Source organism: Nicotiana tabacum, chromosome 11 (genome assembly GCF_000715075.1).
Source record: "Nicotiana tabacum cultivar K326 chromosome 11, ASM71507v2, whole genome shotgun sequence".
Taxonomy (NCBI): domain Eukaryota; kingdom Viridiplantae; phylum Streptophyta; class Magnoliopsida; order Solanales; family Solanaceae; genus Nicotiana; species Nicotiana tabacum.
In genome coordinates, this window is record NC_134090.1 from 37,422,288 (window position 1) to 37,448,911 (window position 26,624).

The window sequence follows — 26,624 nt, forward strand, 5'->3', positions numbered from 1 at the left end:
ATAGCATCAAACTCTTCAAAGTCCGTGGGAGCCCAACTACAAAGTCCATGGTGATCCGCTCCCACTTCCACTTTGGAATATCCATCTGCTGAAGCAAGCCACCCGGTCTCTGATGCTCATACTTTACATGTTGACAATTGAGACACCGAGCTACAAATCCTACAATGTCCTTCTTCATTCTCCTCCACCAATAATGTTGTCTCAGATCCTAATACATCTTCGCGGCACCCGGATGAAGGGAATACCGTGAGCTATGGGCCTCCTCCAGAATCAACTCCCGAAGCCCATCTACATTGGGCACACATATCTGGCTCTGCACCCTCAACACCCCATCCATCACCAATGGTCACATCTCTGGCATCATCGTGTTGAACTTTGTCCTTAAAGACAAGCAAATGAGGATCATCATACTGGCGCTCTCAGATGCGATCATATAAGAAAGACCGAGAAATCACACAAGCCAATACCCGTCTGGGCTCCGAAATATCTAACCTCACGAACCGATTAGCTTGGCCTGAACATCAACTGCAAGAGGTCTCTCCCCAACTGGAATATATGCCAAACTCCCCATACTCACCGCCTTCCTACTCAAGGCATCGGCCACCACATTGGCCTTCCCCGGATGGTACAATATAGTTATATCATAATCCTTTAACAACTCTAACCGTCTCCGCTGCCTCAAATTGAGATCCTTCTACTTGAACAAGTGCTGGAGGCTACGATGATTGGTAAACACCTCACAAGACATATCATATAAGTAATGCCTCCAAATCTTCAACGCGTGAACAATAGCCAACTCTAAAACATGAACAGGGTAGTTTTTCTCATGGGGCTTCAACTAGCAAGAAGCATAAGCAATAACTCTACCCTCTTGCATCAACACACACCCAATACCAACTCTCAAAGCATCACAATACACGGTATATGAACCTGAAGCTGATGGCAAAACTAACACTGGAGCTGTGGTCAAGGTAGTCTTGAGCTTCTGAAAGCTCTCCTCACACTCATCTGACCATACAAATGAAGCACCCTTCTGAGTCAACTTGGTCAAGGGCGATGCGATAGATGAAAATCCCTGAATAAACAGGCGGTAATAACTTGCCAAACCAAGAAAGCTGCGAATCTCTATGGCTGAGGACGGTCTGGACCAACTCTGAACCGCCTCTATCTTCATCGGATCAACCTGAATTCCCTCGTTGGACACCACGTGCCCCAAGAAATCCACTGAACTGAGCCAAAACTCACACTTGGAGAACTTTGCATAAAGCTTCTCCTCCCCCAATACTTGCAACACAACTCTCAAATGCTCCACGTGCTCCTCCTGACTATGCGAATACACCAGAGTATCATCAATAAAGACTATGACAAAAGAGTCGAGATAAGGCCGAAACACGTTGTTCATCAAATGCATGAACGCTGCTAGGGCATTGGTCAGCCCAAAAGACATCACCAAGAACTCATAATGACCATATCGGGTCCTGAAAGCTGCCTTAAGAATATTCGAGTCCCTGATCTTCAACTGGTGGTAACCTAAACGGAGATCAATCTTGGAGAACACTCTCGCTCTCTGAAGCTGGTCGAATAAATCATCACTGCGAGGCAAAGGATACTTGTTCTTAACTGTTACTTTGTTCAACTGCCTATAATCAATGCACATCCTCATCGTGCCATCCTTCTTCTTCACAAATAGAACCGGTGCACCCCAAGGCGACACATTAGGCCAAATAAAACCCTTATCAAGAAGTTACTGAAGCTGCTCCTTTAACTCCTTCAACTCTGCTGGTGCCATACGATACGGTGGAATTGAAATGGGCTGAGTGCCCGACACCAGATCGACACCAAAATCAATATCCCTGTCCAGCGGCATGCCCGGCAGGTCTGCAGGAACACATCGGGAAAATCCCTCACAATTGGGACAGAATCAATAGTGGGAGTCTCTACACCGACATCCCTCACAAAGGCTAGATATGAAAGACAACCCTTCCCAACCATAAGCTGGGCCTTCAAGAATGAGATTACCTACTGGGAACATAATCAGTCGAACCTCGCCACTCAATCTGTGGCACACCCGGTATAGCCAATGTTACTGTCTTAGCATGACAGTCCAAAATAGCACGACACGTAGATAGCCAATCCATGCCTAATATGACATCGAAATCCACCATACGTAACAACAAAAGAACCACTCAGGTCTCCAGACTCCCAATAGTCACCACACATGACCGGTACGCACGGTCTACAACAACAATATCGCCCAACGGAGTAGATACATGAACAGGTGAAACAAGAGACTCATGGGGCATATCCAAATAACGAGCAAAGTATGATGACACCTAAGAATAAGTGGAACCGGGATCAAATAATACAGAGGCATCTCTATGGCAGATTGAGACAATACTTGTAATAACAGCATCAGAAGCAATAACATTGGGTCTAGCTGGAAGTGCATAGAAACGGGTCTGACTGCCACCTGATCGACCTCCCCCTTTAAGGCGACCCCTAGTTGACTGACCTCCACCCCTAGCTAGCTGGGTGGGTGGTGGTGAAGTAACTGGTGCTGAAGCCGATGGCTAACTCCTCTGCTGAGATGAACCCGCAAGACGACAAGGACACTGCCTCCACATATGACCCATCTCTCCACACTCATAACAACTCTGAGGTGATAGAAACGGGGACTGAAGAGAACCCTCTACAACCGGAATGACTAGTAGATGCACCTGGCATAGAAAAGCCCTGAACTAATGGAGCACAGGATGAACTCTGAGCTGGAAGGGCACTAAGTGATGACTGGCCCTGATGAGAACTGTGAGAACCATGACCCGATGACGTCCCACGATAACTTGGGCGAGCTGGCTGAGCATGCCTGGATGGACGGCCTCTGCCATGCTAAAACTGACCTCTCAAAGGAGCACCACCATAACTACCAGATCCTCGAGGCCTCTTGGCCTCCCTCTCATCTTGCTCCTAGTGACGAGCTGACTCAATCTCACGAGCAATGTCTACAACCTCCTCAAAAGTAGCACCAGACACCCTCTCCCTGGTCATGAGAATACGAAGATGATATGTGAGGCCATCAACAAACCTCCTAATCCTCTCTCTATTTGTCGGAACCAACCAAATAGCATGACGAGCTAACAAGGTGAACCTCATCTCATATTACGTCACAGTCATCTCTCCCTGACATAACCACTCAAACTGCCTTTGCAGCTCTTCTCTGCGAGACTGCAACACATACTTTTCCAAAAAGAGAACGGAGAACTGCTGCCAGGTAAGGGGTGCTGCACCAACAGGCCTATGCCTCTCATAAGCCTCCCACCAAGTGAGGGAAGCTCCAGAAAACTGAAAAGTAGTAAAAGCGACCCCGCTGGTCTCTAGAATACCCGATGTGCGAAGAATCCTCTGACACTTGTCCAAGAAACCCTAGGCATCCTCGCCCTCTGCTCCATTGAAAGTCGGAGGCTGAAGTCTACCAACCCTCTCCAACCTGCGTTGCTCGTCCATTGGCATGGCAAAAGCCACATAGTCTTGAGCAACTGCAACCGGTTAGGCTAGATGTACCCCCGGTGTCTGAAGTCCCTGCACGACCTGCTCAGGTGTGCGAGCAGCGGGAGTCTGAGTGCCTTCTCCGGCCTAAGAAGTATATGCGGCTGTAGTAACTGAGACCGCCTGAGCTAGGCCAGTGCATACTGATAGAATCTGAGCCAAGGCCTCCTGAAGACCCGGAATCACAATGGGCACAGCTGGTGCCTGAGCTGGTGCTGCTGCAGCGTCCATGACTGGGACCTGATCTTGAACTGGGGCAGCTGGTGGATCTGCAGGTGCTGCCCTAGCTACTATGCGGGCCACACCCCTACCCCTACCACGACCACGACCGCATCATCGGCCTCTAGCGGTCACAGCTGGTGGTATTGGTGGTCGTCCATCCTGACCGGTAGCGCGTGTCCTCACCATCTGTGAGAGAATAGAATAACAGGAGTTTAGTATTCCGATCAACAAATTCACACGACAAGAATTTAAAGAATATGAAGTTTTTTTTCCTAAATGTTCTGTAGCCCCTCGAGGATAAATATAGACATCTCCATACCGATCCGCGAGACTCTACTAAATCTGCTCATGACTCGTGAGACCTATGTAACCTAGGCTCTGATACCAACTTGTCACGACCCTAAACCAGACCCGGTCGTGATGACGCCTCTCGTGAAGACAAGGCCAACCGACACAACATCCAATTCATTTTAAGCAATTAAAATAAAATAGATTAAGTCTCTAACATAATTAAATCCCAAATAAACAGTGAAACAATATAGTTTGCGGAATAGACATAGCCCGAGATCGGGGTGTCACCAGTCATGAGCATCTAATACCGATTAAAAGCAGGAATAGTCTACATAGTCTATTACAGAACTAAAACAAGAGAAAATAAGATAGGGGGAGAAGCACTGGGCTACGAACGCTGAGTAGCTACCTAGTGATCTCTGAATCGCCTGAGCTGTAAGAAATCAACACTCACTAGCGGGATCAGAAGCACCGGAATCTGCACACAGGGTGCAGGGAGAAAAGTGAGTACTCCAACTCAGTGAGTAATAATAATAAATGAAGACTGAGCGATAAGAAATCACATAAAAACACAACAACATGATATACAGAGGCAGAGTAAAACTAGTAAAGTGCAATAAAATAGTGAAATCTCATAAAAACACCTTAGTTCAATTTAAGTTTCTTTAAAATACCTTTTTAACAGTTAAACAAGTAAATGAAAGGCAACTACAAAAGATAAACACATAATCACAATGGGTACCCGCACTCACTGGGGGTGTACAGACTCCGGGAGGGGCCCCTTACGGACCAACCGCAATATCAAGTCATCTCGTGGCATAGTCAATAGGCTCTCGGCCTCATATCAGCAAGCCACCTCATGGCGCACAATCTTAGGCCCTCGGCCTCATAATCATAAATCAGTGTATCACTGCTGCAGCGTACAGCCAAACCCAAAAGTATCCTCACAACAAAGGCGCTCACCCTTACTAAGTCAGAAATCTCTAAAAGCCACTCAGACACAGTAAAAATATGATGCTCAGCCCAAAATATCATTGAAAGTATTAAAACAGAGTAAACATGGCTAAGTTATGAAAACAGTATAATATAGCATGACTGAGTACATGTATAAAATCAAAATAGTGAGGAAATAGCAGTAAAAATCCCCTAAGGGCCCAAATAGTTGGCACGAGGCCCAAATATGGCATTCAACCCAAAACATGATGATAGCAAATAGTTTTCAATCAAATACGCGGTAAAACAGTCATTCGGGATCGACTAAGTCACAATCCCCAACGGTGCACGACCTCACGCTCGTCATCCAGTGTGTGCGTCACCTTAATATAGCACAACGATGTGAAATTTGGGGTTTCATACCCTCATAACAACATTTACAATCATTACTCACCTCAATCCAGTTCAAACTCTAGCCCGCGATGCCTTTGCCCCTCGAATCGGCCTCAACTCACGTCGAATCTAACCAAAATCAGAATCACGACGTCAAAATATGCTAAGGGAACGAAACCCATGCGAAAATAATCAATTTACAACATAAATCCCGAAATTAACCAAAACCCGACCCCCGGGCCTTCGTCTCAAATTTGATAAAATTTACATCAATAGATTTCTTATCTCCCAATGAGTTCATACATATCAAAAGTCCCAAAATCCGACCACAAATGGCCCTTCAAATCTTCAAGTCAAGGTCTCCAATACCAAGCCCTAGTTTCCCAATTTTTAACCCTTAATTTCCATAGTTACAGCTCTAATCCATGAAATAATACCATAGAAACGAGTTTTAGGTTCAACAATCTTACCTCGACGAAGCTCCCTTGAATTCTCTCTTCAAAATCTCCCAAAAAGCTCCAAAACCGACTTAGAAATGGTGGAATAACCAAAAATTCGCGAAGGCAATAATTTATACCTTATGGCCCAAGATTTTCGCACCTGTGGTCCTGCTTCTGCGGTCTAGACCACCGCACCTGCGGTTTCCACTTACTTGACCATTTTCGCATCTGCGGTTGAAATATCGCACCTGCGCCACTGCAGGTGCGCTCCTCGATCGCTTCTGCGGTTCCAGCTAACCTTATACTTGGCCGCATCGGCGGCTCCCCTTACTCTTCTGCGAGCCTGCACCTACGGTCACCTAGCCGCATGTGCTGTTATGACAGCAATGGAACATCTTCATTTGCCAACACCAACTTCCAAGCTTTCCGCCAACCGTCCGAAATCACCCCGAGTCCCCTGGGACCTTAACGAAAAGCACAAACACATCATATACCACTACTCAAACTTGTACCAATCTTCAAAACACCTCAAACAACATCGAATCAACCAAATCACATCGAAATCAAGCCTAAGATTCCAAAATCTTCCGAATTTCGCTTTTGATCAAAAAGTCTACCAAACCACGTCCGAATGACCTGAAATTTTGCACACACATCCCAAATGACACAACGGACCTACTGCAACTCCCGAAATTCCATTCCGACCCCTATATCAAAATCTCACCTATCAACTGGAAAATGCCGAAATTCCAATTTCGCCAATAATTCTCAAGCCTAAATCTACTCCGTACCTCCAAAACACATTCCGATCACGCTCCTAAGTCCCAAATCACCTCCCGAAGCTATCCGAACTATCAGAACTCATATCCAAGTCCTCTAACACATAAGTCAATATTCGGTTGACTTTTACAACTTAAGCTTCCTCAAATGTTGTGCTTTGCAATCGCTAAGCATTTCCACGATTGCAAAGAGTAAATACCTGGGAAGAAGCTATATTTCAAGGTTTCGGCTATTTTTATCATATTTGGAGCTATGGAGCTCGGATTGAAGCTATTTTTGAGGTAATTTTTACCATATGGATTGAGGTAAGTGTTCTATATCCGAAAGTAATTATACTTTATGATTCTATAGTTATATTCATCATTTATTTCGGATTTAAATGGAAGGAATCAAGATTTTTGCAAAACTTTTCAAGAACGAAAATTCAAGATTTGGAGGTCAAGTTGTTGTCGGAATTTGATAAAATTGGTATGGTTGAACTCGTATCGGAATGGGTTGTCGGATTTTGTGAATTTTTTGGGATCCAGGCCCGTGGGCCTGAGGGAGATTTAATCAACTTTTCGAGCGGAGTTAGGAATTTATCTATATTGAATTGTTGTGAGTATTAGAGAATATATTTATGGATTTTCTTATTTATTGGCTAGTTTTGGAGCTTTGTGCATCGATTTGAGTCGTCGGAAGGGCTTGGAAGCCGGTTATGGAACTTCGAAGCCAGGTAAGTCTCCTTTCTACCCTTGTAAGAGGGAATTAACTCCATAGGTGAACTAAATTATTATGTGCTTCTAATTGTGGGGGCTACGTACGCATGAGGTGACGAGAAGCCGTAAATAGCTACTAATTATGCCTATGTCCGGGTAGTTTTAGGCGCACATCATGCCTCGTTGATATAATTATTGATTTATTGTTTGCCTTGAGAAGGTGCGAGATTCAGTATGCTTTTTAAATACTTTTGAAAGGACTCAAAATTATTCTAAAGTTGAGGATCTTGATTGTTTTCATTGAAATCTCATATTTTGAAAAGAATGGAAGAATGCTTTAATAACTTCAGAAAATCTCATATTTCTGCGTCACATGAATGATTCGCAAGCGGGATAATACTTTATATTTATGTTTGACAGCATCGCATGGATGATTCGCGAGTGGGGTAATAGATGCATCTATAGTTCGCGTCGTTCGACTCTCGGCAGTGCACAGTTTACATTTATGTTGGATCGATTCGAACGTCCTCTGTGGTATATATGTATTATAATAGTATTGGTAGTCCTTTTATTTAACTGGTATAAATTTACTATTTGGTGAATATTGGTTTAAAAGTAGGAAGTGGTTTAAGCTCTTAAATATGGTGAAGACTCGCTCAATTACTTCTTGTTCTGAATGTTATTATTGTATATCATGCTTAGTTAGAATTTTTATATTACCATATTGTTTGCGCTTAGTAAGTGTCGAAGTCGACCCCTCGTCACTACCTCTTCGAGGTTAGGCGGGATACTTACTAGGTACGCGTTGTTTTCGTACTAGTACTACACTTGCTGTGCATTTTTATTGCACAGACTCATGTATGTCTAGTGGCCTCGTTGGGCGCAATGGTATAGTTGATGCGGAGACTTAGGTGAGCTGCATCTCTCGAGACGACCCGCAGCCAGCAGAGTCTCCTTCAGAGTATTGTATTGTATTTTCTTTTCTGTCCAAATTGTATTCCGGATAGTTGTTGTATTACCTTATTTTCTAGAAACTGCTCATGCACTTGTGACACCGGGTTCTGGGATGATTATGGGGTATTCTGTATTTATGTCTAAATATTCTTTTATTTATTTTGTAAAGATTATCTTTTACTAGTTGAATTGAAGGAAAATCATAGTTTTTAAAATTATTAAAATAAGAATTAAATTAAGTATTTATGGTTGACTTTTCTGACAGTGGTGTCCGGTGCCATCACGACTCTTAGTAGATTTGGGTCGTGCCAATTTAATTAAAGATACCTATAGTAGTTATTCATAAATAAGGTCAAATACAAAGTTTGTACTAAATAAGAATTATTATTTTAACTTAAAATTAATGTGTAAGATACAAAATTAAAATTTAATTAATTCTTTATCAAAAATGGAATGCCTACCATAACTGAATTATACACAAAATTTAATTAAAGATACCTGCAGTAATGTATATTTCACATAAAAAGCTTGTACTAAATAAAGTATTATTATTTCAACTTAAAATTAATGTGTAAGATACATAACAAAATTTAATTAATTCTTTCTCAAAAAAGAATACCTACCATAACTGAATTATACACAAAATTTTAATTAAAGATACCTACAGTAATGTATATTGTACCAAAATAAAGTAAGTTACAAAGCTTGATCAATTAATTAATTAATCCGTCCCTACCATAATTTAATTCGCCTCTAGCATAGTTATACAAGAAAAGTGTCACGACCCAAAATCCACTAAGGGTCGTGATGGCGCCGGACACTGCTGTCAGACAAGCCAACCAAATTACTTGATTGAGTCCTCATTTTAACAATTTGAAAACTAAGATTTTTCCTTCAATTTTACTAGTAAAAGACAATCTTTACAATGTTAATAAAAGAATATTTGGATGTAAATACGAGATACTCAATAATCATCTCAGAACCTGGTGTCACAAGTGCATGAGCATCTACTAAGAAGGAAATAAAATGCAACAACCGTCTGAAATACAATATTGGACAGAAAATAAAAACAGATAACTGAAAGAGACTCTGCTAGCTGCGGGTCGCCTCGAGAAGTGCAGCTCACCTAAATCTCCATATCAACCATGATGCTACGCCCAGTAGGCCACTAGAGATACATATGTATGTGCAATAAAAATGCACAGAAGTGTAGTATGAGTACGAAAACAACGTGTACTCAATGAGTATCCCGTCTAATCTCGAAGAAGTAGAGACGAGAGGTCGACTTTGACACTTGCTAGTGGTCCAATAACAATATAGTGAAAATATGAAGAAATCATGGATTTTTATAAAACAATTATAAACTCGTAAAACCAGATAGCAGGTAAACAACATCTCAAATAAGTGCGGATTTCCAAAGTTTACTTTTCATTATGCTTATCAACTATATCTGGCCAGGGAAGGCAAATATCATCGCATAACATTCTTAGGCAAGCAATACAAACATGTGCATATCATGCCGAGGTCGTACGACCCGATCCAATAGAAATATAAAATGTGCACTGCCGAGGGTTGAATGGCACGAACCATACATGCATCCATTACCCCGCTCGCGTATCATACATGCGACGCGGTCAACATAAATAAAAAATACCCCGCTCGCGAATCATACATGCGACGCAGGCACATATAGATACACACAGTCAAACAGCCAATTAAGAGTTTATTCCAATAAAAGCCAATTCTCTTCTAATGATTTAAGAAAATGAAGTTTAATCCTTTTAGAAATTCATTTACCAATTCGATGAGATTTAAGCAATTCAAGCTGTCAATAAGTTTACAAATAATCCAACTACAACATGCTTTTGGGTCCTAGACTACGCGGACAATAGCATAATAGTAGCTACGCATGGACTCTCGTCACCTTGTGCGTACGTAGCCCCCACAAATAGAAGCAAATAACCAATTAACTCACCTATGGGGATAATTCCCTCTTACAAGATTAGAAAGGAGACTTACCTCGCTCCGAAGATCCATAGCCGACATTCCATGCCCTCCCGAAGAATCGAATCGATGCACAATGCTCCAAAACTAGCCAATAATTATGCAAATTCATTAATATATGTTCAATTACTCATTACAATCCAATTCATAGCAATTCATAACCCCAATCGAAAAGTTGACAAAAACGCCCTCGGGCCCACATGCCTGGATTCCAAATTTTTTTAAAGATAAACTTTACCCATAATCCCACGAACTCAAATATATAATTTGCTCTAAATTTCATACCCAAAATCGTGGTCAAAATTCAAGAATATCAAATTTATAGGTTTTCCCTCAAACCCCAAGTTTCTACCAATTTTCATGCTCAAATCCGTACATAATCAATGTATTTTACTCAAGATAGGTGGGGATAGTTTACCTTGTCGTTGATGATGAAAACCCCCTCTTGAAACTCTCCAAGAATCACCCAAGCCGAGAGAAAGATGAAGGAAAATGGCCAAATCCCGACTTTAAAACAAAACACTGCCTCCAGCACTTTCTGCACCTGCGGTCACTCGACCGCTTCGGCGGTTCCGCAGGTGCGGCCACACTACCGCATTTGCGGTCCTTCCCAGGACCCCTTATTTCCGCTTCTGCGCCTCATCTACCGCAGGTGCGGTCCCGCTTCTGCGGCACCCTGACCGCATTTGCGGTCTCTTTGCTCCTGACCCAAAACCGCATCTGCGCCCTCCTAGCCACTTCTACGGCTCCGCACCTGCGGCCAAACCCTCGCAGGTGCAGTTACACCAGATACCAGCAACTTCAGCCTTTCCAAAATTCGATTTTCGATCCGTTAACTACCCATATTCCACCCGAGGGCCTCGGGACCCCAACCAATCACACCAACCAGTCCCAAAACACATTACGGACTCGCTCGAGGCCTCAAATCATATCAAACAATGCTAAAATCTCAAATCGACCTCCAATCCAAGCTTTATGAACTTTAGAACTTCAAGCTTTTACTCTCGATGTTTAAACCTATCAAATCACGTCCGATTGACTTCAAATTTTGCACACAAGTCATATTTGACATTACGGACCTACTCCAACTTCCGGAATTGGATTCCGACCCCGATATCAAAAAGTCCACTTCCGGTCAAACTTCTCAAAAACCTTCAATTTTCTATCTTTAGCCAAATGACTTCAAAATGAACTACGGACCTCCGTATTCACTTTCGATCACGCTTCCAACTCCAGAATCACCATACGGAGCTACTCTCAGACTCGGAATCCCAAACGAACATCGATAACACTGAAATGCACTTCAAGCCAAACTTATAAAATTTCTTCCAAAATGCTAACTTCCACAGTAGGCGCCAAAACGCTCCCGGGTCATCCAAAACCCGATCCGAGCATATGCCCAAGTCCGAAATCATCATACGAACCTACTGGAACCTTCAGATCCGGATTCCGAGGTCGTTTACTCTAAAATCTAATCTCAGTTAATTCTTTCAACTTAAAGCTTCCGAAACGAGAATTCTCTTTCCAAATCAACTCCGAACTTCCCGAAATTCAATTCAGACCACGCGTACAAGTCATAATGCCTGAAATGAAGTTGTTCATGGCCTCAAACTGCTGAACAGCGTGCTAGAACTCAAAACGGCCGGTCGGGTCGTTACATTCTTTCCCACTTAAACATACGTTCGTCCTCGAACGTGCTAAGAACTGCGCTGGAGTTGTCCGAAATCACTGTTTGACACCTCGAGCACCTACCCATCCTACCACAACTCAGTCTGGCATTTTAGCTTTATCAACCTGAAGATATCCTTTTTCATTTAAGCAAATAAGCCTTAAAGCCCAATTCCAACATCCGGAAATTCTCTGTCAGGCATGTTTCCAACATATGAAAACCGTATTAATCACCACACGATGCACCAGAACATGACTGCATAACATTCTCTAATCAAATTAATCGACTTCCACGAATCTGATGCTCCCATTGAACCTCATGACCTACACAGGTCTTGCTCTAACTCTTACAATATCGCCACGATGAAAGAGATGTGTAGAGATTCGTAACCAACTGTTGAATCAATAAATCATTGGGTCTATACCCCTGGCAAGAACCATCACCTCAATCTGAACCAAATACTGGTCTTAGCTCCTTAATATACTTCATGTAGTCAGATTGTACTGATCCTAAATCCAATGATCTCGTCTCACCCAGTACGAACTGCTCCGGCTAAAAGCCACCCCGGACATGATCAAAAGCCTCATATGATGCCATAATGTGCCAATAGGTTACCAATTAGAATGCGATACAAAAGGAAAACGAACTCTGAAAAGGAAATTCAATTACCCCGCTCGCGAATGATACATGCGACGCAGTCAACATACCAAACAGACACCCCACTCGCGAATGATACATGCGACGCGGGCACACAACTAATATGAGCTTTCCTCAGAAAATAGTAAACAAAACACATAAAAACAGATATGGGGAATTGTACTGAACATCACACTATCGCGGCGTGCAACCCGATCCAAATAACATACCCATGGCGGCATGCCACCCGATCCACACAGAGAACTCACATAAGGAGATATACATCGAGCTAAATTGCTCATTACAGCAAAATATCGAATATCGATCACAAGCACGCTAGGTGCATAATACCATTTCCCTGAGGAGACACACAGCGTTATAAGCTACAAACTCAAGCACAAATGAGGTGCGATATACAATCTGAATCTCAAGAGCCTTCCTGCTCATATAATATCATCTCTACACGGAACCTCAACACATAAGAAATTCACCAAACTGTCTCACAACTTATACGGTGCAATACATCACTACATGAAACTACTGATGACAAAATAACACCTCGACTACTCTTCCATAAGGAGTGCATTGCTGAGATAAACACATCTGGCCTGATATAAGGCCCATATTCACATTAAATCCATCCACAAACCTCAAGCTAATTCCGATCACACTGAACTAGGCTAATAACCTTTCAAATGTCCCTAATGACCCCTTTTTTTCTCATAACACACAAGAACAACCACCATAACTGGAGTAATCCTCCACGGTCCACAACCCAATAAAATGAGTGCCCTCCAGGCATATATTCTCAAATTAACGATATAATCACAATCTTCATACTTGTTTTAAATATTTAATCAATCAAGTGACTACATGCCACACTTATACAATCTTCCTATGGGACACGCTCCCACAACCTACCATAACAAATAACAGGTCTGTACATCCAAACCACCGGCCGCACTAACGCTGAAAAGCAATCAAGAATCTTTATCCTGGATGCAAAGCCTCTTTCACAAAACACCGATCTCAGGTGACGCTGAGGACAATACCAACTTACTTTAAACATCCAAACCCCTTTCTTGCTCATCTAAGCTTGTGACATCCTTGTCACCACCGAACTGCAACCTTGATCCTCACTCCAAATTCCCTACCACTCACTGCACCCGTCATGCCAATATATGATGGAACACGGTTTTCGACATAACTCCGGAACCACTAATAGATTGATACTTCATCATAATAGAAACTTTCCATTTAACTCATTTCAAGAGAACTATAGCAACACACAAGTGAATTTTCATAACCGTAGAATATGCAAACCTATAAGTAATGGTCTAAGCCACCATAGCCCTTCCGGAATCCGCCTCCACATAACAGGCCATAACAGTAGAATGCTTCTGAATAACATCAATTACGGCGGCTGACAAGCCTCACACGTACCGTCACAAATCACTTGCATAACTTGGTCAGGCTGAAGGAACTGATCTCTACCACCAGTATGCCAATTCAATTATGGCTAACCAATCTATCTTCGTCCAATTTACCCTTGATTGCCTTTGAAATAATAATAATAATAATAATAACACCATTCAACACATAGTACACTCCATCTGCACTCATCCCGAGTGACCCTGAATCACGAGACCAGGCTGTCTCAAACCCCACGAACCGTTTCATACGTTCCTTGTGCGCACATTCGCACCCTCAACTGATATGCCCATTCTGATGATCCTTCTACGAATCCGATATCCTTTCTCATTTTCCTCCCAAATGCTATACTGCAAGTCAAAACATCGTAGAACATTATGTGCCTCTTCTCATAAGCTGCTACAAAGCTTGATTCTTAACCGTACTTATAGGCTCAAAATTACTAAGCATCACATTCTAACCTTTGAATGCACTAGGACCGTTGTTGAGAGCCACCCGCTTTGACTCGGCCTCGAATAAAATCAACTCCCTGAATCTTCTATCACATGATCACCCTCCTGGCAAAGCACCCAGCAGAATCACTTCCCTTTAAACCCGCTTCTATACAAGGCACAAATCCGGAATCCTTTCCCAAATTTGAGCATGAGCCAACAAGGCCAACCATAGCGCACTTTAACAATCCCTTTGCTCAAATTACCATTTATGTTCTTTTCTCATAGCTGAAATAACCCATCAACATGATGATAGACGAAAACCTCGCAAATAGTTAACCATGCAACCCAATCATAGGTGGTGGGACTCTCCCACTTAGCTCGAAGTCACTATTACACAACTCTGGAATTCACCAGGATTCTTAATCTCTTATTGACATAACCTTGCGCAATCAACCGCCAAAACTCTCGGAATCTTTCTGTAAAACCCCCCCTTTTATACGCTGAATCATCAACCCCATTCGCATGACCGATCCCTTTGCTGTATAACCAATAGAATTCTTCGCAAAAACCTCGCCAATCATGAGACCGCTAACCTGCTCACAGGAGATAACCCACCTGTGGAAATCACTTCCTAACGTCTTCCAACGCTGCTGCACGGGTTACAGTCACTATGACATCAATAACCCATCCTGAGTCCGAGCTAACTCTCTAGCTGCATAAGTCCATTCACCCCTCGTGGACATCAATTAAATGTGCGGCGACATCCTTCCAATTCAAAGTTATGTTGTATCCTTCTTCATTCAAGCAGCTCCTTCCCGTTATATCAAATCTCCTGCTGCAAAATAGCCCATACTTCAAATTAAATCCGTAGACCCCAATCACCCAATCACTAAAATTCCTATGTCATTCCAAACTCTCCTTAAGGTGCATAGTCATCCTACCAAAATGCCCATACGTAACTCCGCCACTCTCCCACTTTGGCGGAACTCATCCTTTTAATCGACTACTCGACCTTTGCTTCTTACACTTGTCCTTCTAGAAATTTTAGCCACCGCCTAACACTTCCCATATGTCTTTCCTCATCCTTTGCTGCTCAGTTGTTGCCTTAAATAAAATCTATCTTCGTAGCACTTGAACCCATGAATCGCTACTAACTTTAAACCTTTCCGGAGATCATCTTTCTCGAGCTGCCAACATTAGAAACACCGATTCGACCTAAACCACCGCACCCCGCGATATCTAACAGTCATTTTTCCAATATTATTTCACAATGTCCTACCCCAAGGCGAATTGCAGAAAACCATAATATCGGCGAACTTAACACATACAATTGAGGACGATGACACTATATTGCGGATGAAAATTCCACCACGCTCGAAAGTACCAAGTTTTGTTACGCATCAACCCAAATCGAAACACTCTCAGCCCGATTGCCCTTCCCTTGCCGGGAATAAAATACCGAATCTCTAGATCATGCACTGAGTAAACATCCATTCAAATCATTCACTGCCCCGATACGTAGGCAAACATCCTACCATCATAACAATACCATGGAACAATCGATCATAAGCATCATGGCAACTTGTGCCTAGCCTCAGAGCTCTCATAAGTACCGCTACTGAGCTGAAACAATAGAATATCCTTTCACAAGGCGACGATAATAGCTCAAACAACCCCGCAGGGAGAAACACCCCGCACCACATCCGTAGCACTATTACAATCCTTAAATTCTCGATATGACCAGCGGTTTGCGTCGCGTAAGATTGAGTAGGAATGAAACAAGGGCATAAGCCTCAAAGGAATCAAATCGCACGATGAGGAATCAAGAAGGGAAGTACTCCTAACAGCCCTGTAGCCTCCCGAAGATAAGTACAGATGTCTCCATACTGATCCGCGAGACTCTACTAGACTTGCTCATGACTCGTGAGACCTAAGGGAACCCTAATGCTCTGATACAATGTTGTCACGACCCAAAATCCACTAAGGGTCATGATGATACCGGACACTACTGTCAGGCAAGCCAATCAAATTACTTGACTGAGTCCTCATTTTAAAAAATTTGAAAATTAAGATTTTTCCTTCAATTTTACTAGTAAAAGACAATCTTTACAATGTAAATAAAAGAATGTTTGGAAGTAAATACAAGATACCCAATAATCATCCCAGAACCCGGTGTCACAAGTGCATGAGCATCTACTAAGAAGGAAATAAAATGCAACAACCGTCCAGAATACAATATTGGATAGAAAATCAAAACAAATAACTGAAAGAGACTCTGCTGGCTGCGGGTCACCTCAAGAAGTGCAGCTCACCTAAGTCTTCGTATCAACCATGCTGCTACGCCTAGTAGGCCACTAGAGATACATATTCATGTGCAACAAAAATGCACAGAAGTGTAGTATGAGTACGAAAACAACGTGTACTCAATGAGTATCTCGTCTAATCTCTAAGAAGTAGAGACGAGAGGTCGACTTTGACACTTACTAGTGGTCCAATAACAATATAGTGAAAATGTGAGAAAATCATGGATTTTTATAAAATAATTATAAACTCGTAAAACCAGATAACAGGTAAACAACATCTCAAATAAGTGCGGATTTCCAAAGTTTACTTTTCATTATGCTTATCAACTATATCTGGCCAGGGAAGGCCAATATCATCGCATAACATTCTCACGCAAGCAATACAAGCATGCGCATATCATGCCGAGGTCGTACGGCCCGATCCAACAGAAATGTAAAATGTGCATTGTCGAGGGTCGAATGGCACGAACCATACATGCATCTATTACCCCGCTCGTGTATCATACATGTGACGCGGTCAACATAAATAAACAAATACCCCACTCGCGAATCATACATGCGACGCAGACACACATAGATACACACAATCAAACAGCCAATTAAGAGTTTATTCCAATAAAAGCCAATTCTCTTTAAATGATTTAAGAAAATGAAGTTTAATCCTTTTAGAAATTCATTTGCCAATTCGATGAGATTTAAGCAATTCAAGTTGTCAATAAGTATGATGACCCAAAAGGTCATCACTTGCTTTAAATTAAATTCTGTGTCTGAGGCTTTGAAAAACTTTATTTAGAGTCATCTCGATTTGCGTGCACAGTCTGGGTGCCTAGCCAGAAAGCTTAAATATGAAATTTTGTGAAAAATAATAAAATTTGGTTATAAAATGAGTTAATTTGACTTCGGTCAATGTTTTGGGTAAACGGACCCGGACCCGTGATTTGACGGTCCCGGAGGGTCCGTAGGAAAATATGGGACTTGGGCGTATGCCCGAAATCAAATTCCGAGGTCCCAAGCCCAAGAAATGAATTTTTAAAAGAAATTGGTTTCTGAAACTGTTTAAGGAAAATTGAAATGAAACTTGCTTAGAACGTGATGGTATTGGGCCCGTATTTTGGTTTCGGCGCCCGGTACATGTCTTATATATGACTTAAGACGTTTCTGTGGAATTTGGTGAAAATGGATGTCATTTGACGTGATTCGGACTTAAATTACAAAAAAATTGATGTTTAAAGAAGTTTTGAGAAACTTTCATTGATCTTGAGATTTAATTTGATGTTCATGATGCTATTTTGATGATTTGATTACACGAATAAATCCGTAAGATGTTTTTGGACGTTTTGTGTACACTTGGTTTGGAGTTCCGAGGGCTCGGGTGAGTTTTGGGTAGGTTCCGGGGTGTCTTAGGCCTAAAAAAACAGAACTGTTGCAGGCCTAGAGGGGTGGAGGACCTCTGAACATGCCAGTGCGGTCCACACGATATCGATCGCGGCCGTGGAGGGCCCTGTGCGGCCGAACTAGATTCTGTGCGGTCCGCGATGAAGAACAGATTCACTGGTCCGACTTCGAAAACCTATATCTTTTTATCTACAAGGAATTTTGAGATGAATCAAAAATGAAATTGTAGCCCATCATGTCTAGTTTCCAGAAAGATAAAGAAATCACAATTTGGACATCTGTAGAGAAAGTTATGGCCAAAATACTAAGACCTGTCACTGCAAAACACAAGAAGCCTGTGCGGCCGCGGTTGATTTTGTGCGGTCCGCACAGGGAATCTGAGGGCAGTATATTTAGACGGGATTTTTAGTTATTTTTCAATTTTTAAGACTCCAAAAACATAAGAGGCGGTTTTTCAAACAGCCTTTCTCATCCAAATCAATTGTAAGTCGTTTTTAACTAGTTTTCTTCAATCATTCACATCTTTTAACATGATTTCAACTTCAAATCAATGATTTTCATGGAGGAAAATGGGTATTTTGGGTAGAACCTAGGTTTTTCAAAAAGTTAGGGATTTGGACCTCGATTTGAGGTCCGATTTCAAAACAAATTACATATTTGAGCTCTTGGGGGAATGGGTAATCGGGTTTTGGTTCGAACCTCGGGTTTTGACCACGTGGGCCCGGGGACGATTTTGACTTTTTGGGTAAAACTTTGGAAAGTCCATTTTCATGCATTCAAATTGATTTATTTAGCATTTGTTAATATAATTAAGTAACTTGTGGCTAGATACGAGCGAGTTGGTGTTGGAATCAAGAGGTAAAGCAATAGTTGAGGCTTGAATTGCGTTCGTGACATCGAGGTAAGTGTCCGGTATAAACTTAGCTTGAGGGATTAGGAGTTGAGTCCTATTTGCTGTTTGCTTCTTGTTGAGTACGACGTATAGGCAGGGTAACGGGTATCTATACGTTGGTGTCAAGCATGATCGTGAGTCTTAAATTGATACTTGTTGTATTCTTGAATGTTACTATGGTTTAAATAGTGAGTAAATCCTTGATATTGAGCAAAGACTTAGTTTGTTTATCGTGGAATCTACTTATGATTGAGAAATGGTGGTATTTGATACGAGTAGGAGTTGAGTTAAGATTGGTTATAGCTTATTCTCCCTTTCCGGGATGTATATACTTGTACTGCTGAGTTCCCTTGCGGGGATATTGTAACCTATTGTTGATCCCTTGCCAAGACGGTTAATTATGATTATTGGTGACTGTATAGTTGGAACGGGTTGCGCGTCGTAACAGATATTATATTGGATCGGGTTGCACGTCGCAACAGATATTATATTGGATCTGGTTGCACGTCGCAATAGATATTATATTGGATCGGGTTGCTTGCCGCAAGAGATAGTATATTGGATCGGGTTGCACGCCGCAACAGTTATATATATGTGGGTCGGGTACGCCGCAACAATGGTAAATGATAAGGGATCGGGTTGTGCGCCGCAATAGTATTGTTATTGTATCGTTTTAGATATTGAGTTGTCCTTTCATATTTTATTAAGTTTATGTTGGTCTTGATATGTTTCCCCGAAGCATGTACCCCCTCCCATTTTAAACTGCTCATTCCTGTTTATTTTCCGTCATATATTATATAACTGCATAGGTTTATTTGGAGTCTGGTCCTAGCCTCATCACTACCTCGCCGGAGTTAGGCCAAGCACTTACCAGCACATGGGGTCGGTTGTGCTGATACTACACTCTGCATTCTGTGCAGATACTGGAGCGGCACTTGATCAGCAGCAGTAGGGGAGCCAGCCTTCAGTCTACTGAGACACCGAGGTAGCCTTGCAGGCGTCCGTAGGGTCTCCTCTATCTTTTATTATGTTTTGTTATCTCATGTATCCGAGACAAACAGTGTTATTTTTCCTTCAAACTATTGTATGTAGTACTCTTAGTAGTCCGTGGATATTATGACACCAGTTTCTGGGCAGAGGCATGTGTTGACTTTCGAAACATTTTGGTTTTATATTTATTTAAGACTTCCGCTTAAATCTCATATTCCGCTGTCATATTCCTCTATCTTTTATTATGTTCTGTTATCTCATGTATCACTTGTTAATCTAAGTTCGTGGCTTGCCTAGCTTCTACGAGTAGGCTCCATCATGACTCCCGAGGGTGGGAATTCCGGGTCGTGACAAGTTGGTATCAGAGCTCTAGGTTACATAGGTCTCACAATTCACGGACAAGCTCAGTACAGTCTGAGGGATCGGTACGGCGACGTCTGTATTTATCCCCCAGAGGCTATAGAGTTAGGAAAAACTTCACATTTGTTCTTTCATGTCGTGCGGTTCTGTTTCTCAATGCTAATTGAATTTCTACTCTATTTTTTCGCTGATGGCGAGAACACGCGCTTCCTCATCTACCACTCAGCAGCCCGAGCCCCCAGCAGCAGCTCCCACGAGGGGCAGAGGGCGAGGCTGAGGCCATGCCAGAGGCTGAGGTAGGGGTAGAGCTCAGCCCCGAGCAGCAGCCCCAGTAGCGGAGCCTCAGCTCAGGTCCCAGAGGGGTTTATTGCTACCCCAGTCCTTCAGGATGCTCTTGTCCGATTAGTGGGCCTCATGGAGAGTGTCACCCGAGCAGGCTTGCTTCCTGTAGCACCAACCGTCTCTCAGGCTAGAGGAGGGGCCTAGACTCCTGCTACTCACACTCCGGAGCAGGTAGCTCCTCAGATTCAGACTCCAGTAGTTTAGCCAGTTGGAACAGTTCAGCCGGGTGTGGTAGCTCAGACCGGTGATGGAGCGGCTATGTCTGCCGATGCTTTGTGGAGGCTAGATAGGTTTACCAAGCTCTTCACTTCCACTTTCAGAGGTGCATCTACTGAGGATCCCCAGGATTATCTAGACAGCAGCCACGAGGTTCTCAGGAACACGGGTATTGTTGAGACCAATGGGGTTGATTTTGCTACATTTTACTTGTTTGGATCTGCCAAGACTTGGTGGAGGGATTATTGCTTAGCTAGACCAGCCGGATTGCCAGCCTTGACTTTGGAGCAGTTCACACAGCTATTTCTGGAGAAGTTCCTCTCTATTACTCAGTGAGAGGCTTATCGGAGGCAGTTTGAGCGCCTCCAGCAGGGTTCTATGACGGTTACCCAGTATGAGACCAGGTTCATCGACTTAGCTCGCCATGCTCTTGTCATACTTCCTACCGAGAGAGAGAGGGTGAGGAGGTTTATTGATGGTCTTATTCAGCCGATTCGCCTTTAGATGGCTAGGGAGACTGGGAGTGAGATCACCTTTCAGGAGGCAGCCAATGTGGCCCATAGAGTGGAGATGGTCCTGTCGCAGGGAGGTGGTCATGGGTCGGATAAGAGGCCCCGTCATTCAGGTAGATTCAGTGGTGCCTCGTCCGGAGGCAGAGATTCATATGGTAGAGGCCATCCTCCGAGGCCCTTTCAGTCAGCTCTTCAGGTATCTCACGGTGCTTCAGGTAGCTGTGGTCCACAGATGCAGTATTCCGATCAGCAGTCCTACAGTGCACCACCAGCTCCTATCAGTGCACCACCGCTCTAGAGTTTTCGGGGTGGTCATTCGGGTCGCTAGGGTCAGTCTCGGTTTCCTCAGCCACAGCACTCAGGTGGATGCTATGAGCGTGGTGAGTATGGTCATATCAAGAGGGCTTATCCGAGATTGGTGGGTACTTAGTCGTAGCAACAGGGTCCCCGTGCTATGGTTCAAGAACCAGGTGTTTCACAGCCCGCCCAGCCAGCTAGAGGTGGGGGTAGAGGTGCTAGAGGTGGAGGTAGAGGATTTAGATGTGGAGCTCAGGCCACTAAAGGTGGAGGCTAGCCAGCTGTAGGTCGTCCCAGAGATGGAGCCCAGGGTGGTGGGGCCCAACCCCGATGTTATGCTCTTCCAGCTAGGCCCGAGGCTGAGGCTTCAGATGCAGTTATCACAGGTACTATTCTGGTTTGTGATAGAGATGCTTCAGTGTTATTTGATCCAGGGTCCACCTACTCGTATGTGTCATCTTATTTTGCACCGTATCTGGTTAAGCCTAGTGATTCATTGAGTGTTCCCGTTTATGTGTCTACACCGGTGGGTGATTCTATTGTAGTTGATCGAGTCCATTATTCTTGTATTGTGGTGATTGGGGGTCTTAAGACTCGTGTAGATTTGTTGCTTTTAGATATGGTCGATTTCGATGTTATATTAGGGATGGACTGATTATCACCTTACCACGCTATCTTGGACTATCATGCCAAAACTGTGACCTTAGCTTTACCGGGTATGCCTCACTTAGAGTGGAGAGGGACTCCTGGTCATTCTACCCGTAGTGTTATCTCTTATGTGAAGGCTCGGCGCATGGTCAAGAAGGGGTGTTTGGCCTATTTGGCATATGTTCGTGATTCTAGTGCTGAGGTTCCCTCTATTGATTCTGTGCCCGTTGTTCGTGTGTTTCCTAAGGTATTACCTTCAGACTTACCGGGTATGCCACCCGACAAGGATATTGATTTTTGCATTGATTTGGCTCCGGGTACTCAGCCCATTTCTATCCCGCCGTATCGTATGGCCCCGCCTGAGTTGAAAGAGTTGAAGGAACAGTTGCAAGACTTGCTTGAGAAGGGTTTCATTAGGCCAGTGTTTCTCCTTGGGGTGAACCGGATTTGTTAAGAAGAAGGATGGGTCGATGAGGATGTGTAGTGATTACCGGCAGTTGAACAAGGTTACGATCAAGAATAAGTATCCATTGCCGAGGAATGATGATTTGTTCGATCAGCTTCAGGGTGCCAAGGTATTTTCAAAGATTGATTTAAGATCTGGCTACCATCAGCTGAGGATTAGGGCATCCGATGTCCATATGACAGCTTTCCGCACTCGGTATGGGCATTATGAGTTCTTGGTGATGTCATTCAGGTTGACAAATGCCCCAGTAGCTTTTATGGATTTGATGAACCGAGCGTTCAGGCCTTATTTGGACTCGTTCGTGATAGTCTTCATTGATGATATTCTGATATATTCCCGCAGCCAGGAGGAGCACGAGCAGCATCTCAAAGTGGTTCTTCGGACTCTGAGGGATAGTCAATTATATGCTAAGTTCTCGAAGTGTGAGTTCTGGTTGAATTCAGTTGCATTTCTGGGTCATGTTGTATCAGCAGAGGGTATTCAGTTTGATCCGAAGAAGATTGAGGCAGTCAAAAACTAGCCCAGACCAGCATCAGCTACAGAGATTCGGAGTTTTTTGGGGTTGGCAGGCTACTATCGTCGGTTCGTGGAGGGGTTTTCATCCATTGCAGCCCCGATGACCAGGTTGACCCAGAAGGGTGCCCAGTTCAGATGGTCGGATGAGTGTGAGGCGAGCTTTCAAAAGCTCAAGACAGCTCTGACTACGGCACCCGTGTTGGTTTTGCCCACAGGTTCAAGGCCTTATACAGTCTATTGTGATGCATCTCATATTGGACTTGGTGCAGTGTTGATGCAGGGTGGCAAAGTCATTGCCTATGCTTCGCGGCAGTTGAAGACTCATGAGAAGAACTATCCGGTTCATGATTTGGAGTTGGCAGCCATTGTTCACACATTGAAGATTTAGAGGCATTATCTGTATGGCGTGGCATGTGAGGTGTTCACAGATCCCAGGAGTCTTCAGTATTTGTTCAAACAAAAGGAGTTGAATTTGAGGCAGAGGAGGTAGTTGGAGTTGTTAAAAGATTATGATATCACCATCTTATATCATCCGGGAAAGGCCAATGTGGTGGCTGATGCCTTGAGTAGGAAGTAAACCAGTATGGGAAGCTTATATTCCGGTCGGTGAAAGGTCGCTTGCTTTGGATGTTCAGGCCTTGGCCAATCGGTTCGTGAGGTTGGATATTTCTGAGCCTAGTCGGGTAGGTTCTGGGGTGTCTTAGGCCTAAAAAACAGAGTTGTTGCAGGCCCAGAGGGGTGGAGGACCTCTGAACAGGCCAGTGCGGTCCGCACAATATGGATCGCGGCCGCGAAGGGGCCTGTGCGGCTGCACTAGATTCTGTGCGGTCCGCGGTGAAGAATAGATTCACTGGTTCGGTTTCGGAAGCCTATATCTTTTGATCTACAAGGAATTTTTAGATGATTCAAAAACGAAAATTGTAGCCTATCGTGTCTAGTTTCCAGAAAAATAGAGAAATCACAATTTGGACATCTGTAGATAATGTTATGACGAAAATACTAAGACCTATCACTGCAGAACACAGGAAGCCTGTGCGGCTGCGGTTGATTTTGTGCGGTCCGCACAGGGAATCTGAGGGCAGTATATTTAGACGGGATTTTCAGTTATTTTTTTTAAGACCCCCAAAACATAAGAGGTGATTATTCAAACAACCTTTCTTATCCAAATCAATTGTAAGTCATTTTTAACTAGTTTTCTTCAATCATTAACATCTTTTAACATGATTTCAACTTCAAATCAATGATTTTCATAGGGGAAATTGGGTGTTTTGGGTAAAACCTAGGTTTTTCAAAAAATTAGGGATTTGGACCTCGATTTGAGGTCTGATTTCAAAACAAGTTACATATTTGAGCTCGTGGGGGAATGGGTAATGGGGTTTTGGTTCAAACCTCGGGTTTTGACCACGTGGGCCCGGGGCAATTTTGACTTTTTGGGTAAAACTTTAGAAAATCCATTTTCATGCATTCAAATTGATTCATTTAGCATTTGTTAATATAATTAAGTAACTTGTGGCTAGATATGAGCGAGTTGGTGGTGGAATCAAGAGGTAAAGCGATAGTTGAGGCTTGAATTGCATTCGTGACATCGAGGTAAGTGTCCGGTCTAACCTTAGCTTGAGCTATTAGGAGTTGAGTCATATTTGCTATTTGCTTCTTGTTGAGTATGATGTATAGGCATGGTGACGAGTATCTATACGTTGGTGTCAAGCATGATCGTGAGTCTTAAATTGATACTTGTTGTATTCTTGAATGTTACTATGGTTGAAATAGTGAGTAAATCCTTGATATTGAGCAAAGATTTAGTTTGTTTATCGTGGAATCAACTTATGATTGAGAAATGGTGGTATTTGAGATGAGTAGGAGTTGAGTTAAGATTGATTATAGCTGATTCTCCCTTTCCGGGATGTATATACTTGTACTGCTGAGTTCCCTTGCCGGGATAGTTGACTGTATAGTTGGAACAGGTTGCATGCCGCAACAAATATTATATTGGATCTAATTGACGCCGCAACAGATATTATATTGGATCGGGTTGCACGCCGCAACAGATATTATATTGGATCGGGTTGCACGCCGCAACGGCTATATATATGTGGGTCAGGTTGCATGCCGCAACAATGTTAAATAATAAGGGATCGGGTTGCGCGCCGCAACAGTATTGTAATTGTATCGTTGTAGATATTGAGTTGTCCTTTCATATTTTATTAAGTTTCTGTTTGTCTTGATATGTTTCCCCGAAGTATGTACCCCATCCCATTTTAAACTGCTCATTCCTGTTTATTTTCCGCCATATATTATATTACTGCACAGGTTTATCTAGAGTCTGGTCCTAGCCTCGTCACTACCTCGTCGAGGTTAGGCCAAGCACTTACCAGCACTTGGGGTCGGTTGTGCTGATACTACACTCTGCCCTCTGTGCAGATACCAGAGCGGCACCTGATCAGCAACAGTAGGGGAGCCAGACTTCTGTCTACCGAGACACCGAGGTAGCCTTGCAGGCGTCCGTAGGCCCGGTGTCTCCTTTATCTTTTATTATGTTTTGTTATCTCATGTATCCGAGACAAACAATGTTATTTTTCCTTCAAACTGTTGTATGTAGTACTCTTAGTAGTCTGTGGATATTGTGACACCAGTTTCTGGGTAGAGGCATGTGTTGACTTTCGAAACATTTTGGTTTTAAAGGACTTAGTAGTCACTTGTTAATATAAGTTGTTAAAAAGGGACTAAAACAGAAGAGTTAAAGATTTCTAAGTTCGTGGCTTGCCTAGCTTCTACGAGTAGGCGCCATCACGACTCTCGAGGGTGGGAATTCCGGGTCGTGACAATTAGGGATTGAGAGATAGAGAGAGACATAGAGAGAATTCTCAATTCTTTACAACAACATCCAATTCAAATAAATAATGTTTTTGAAAACCCAAATCTCGTGCGTACCTAGCCCCCACAAATAGAAGCACATAACCAATTAACTCACCTATGGGGACAATTATCTTTTACAAGGTTAGAAGATCCATAGTCGGCATTCCATGCCCTTCCAAAGACTCAAATCGATGCTCCAAAACTAGCCAATAATTATGCAAATCCATTAATATATGTTCAATTACTCATTTACAATCCAATTCATAGCAATTCCTAACCCCGATCGAAAAGTTGACAAAAATGCCATTGGGCCCACGTGCCCGGATTTCAAAAATTTTAGAAGATAAACTTTACCCATATCCCAACAAACTCAAATATATAATTTGCTCTCAATTTCATACCC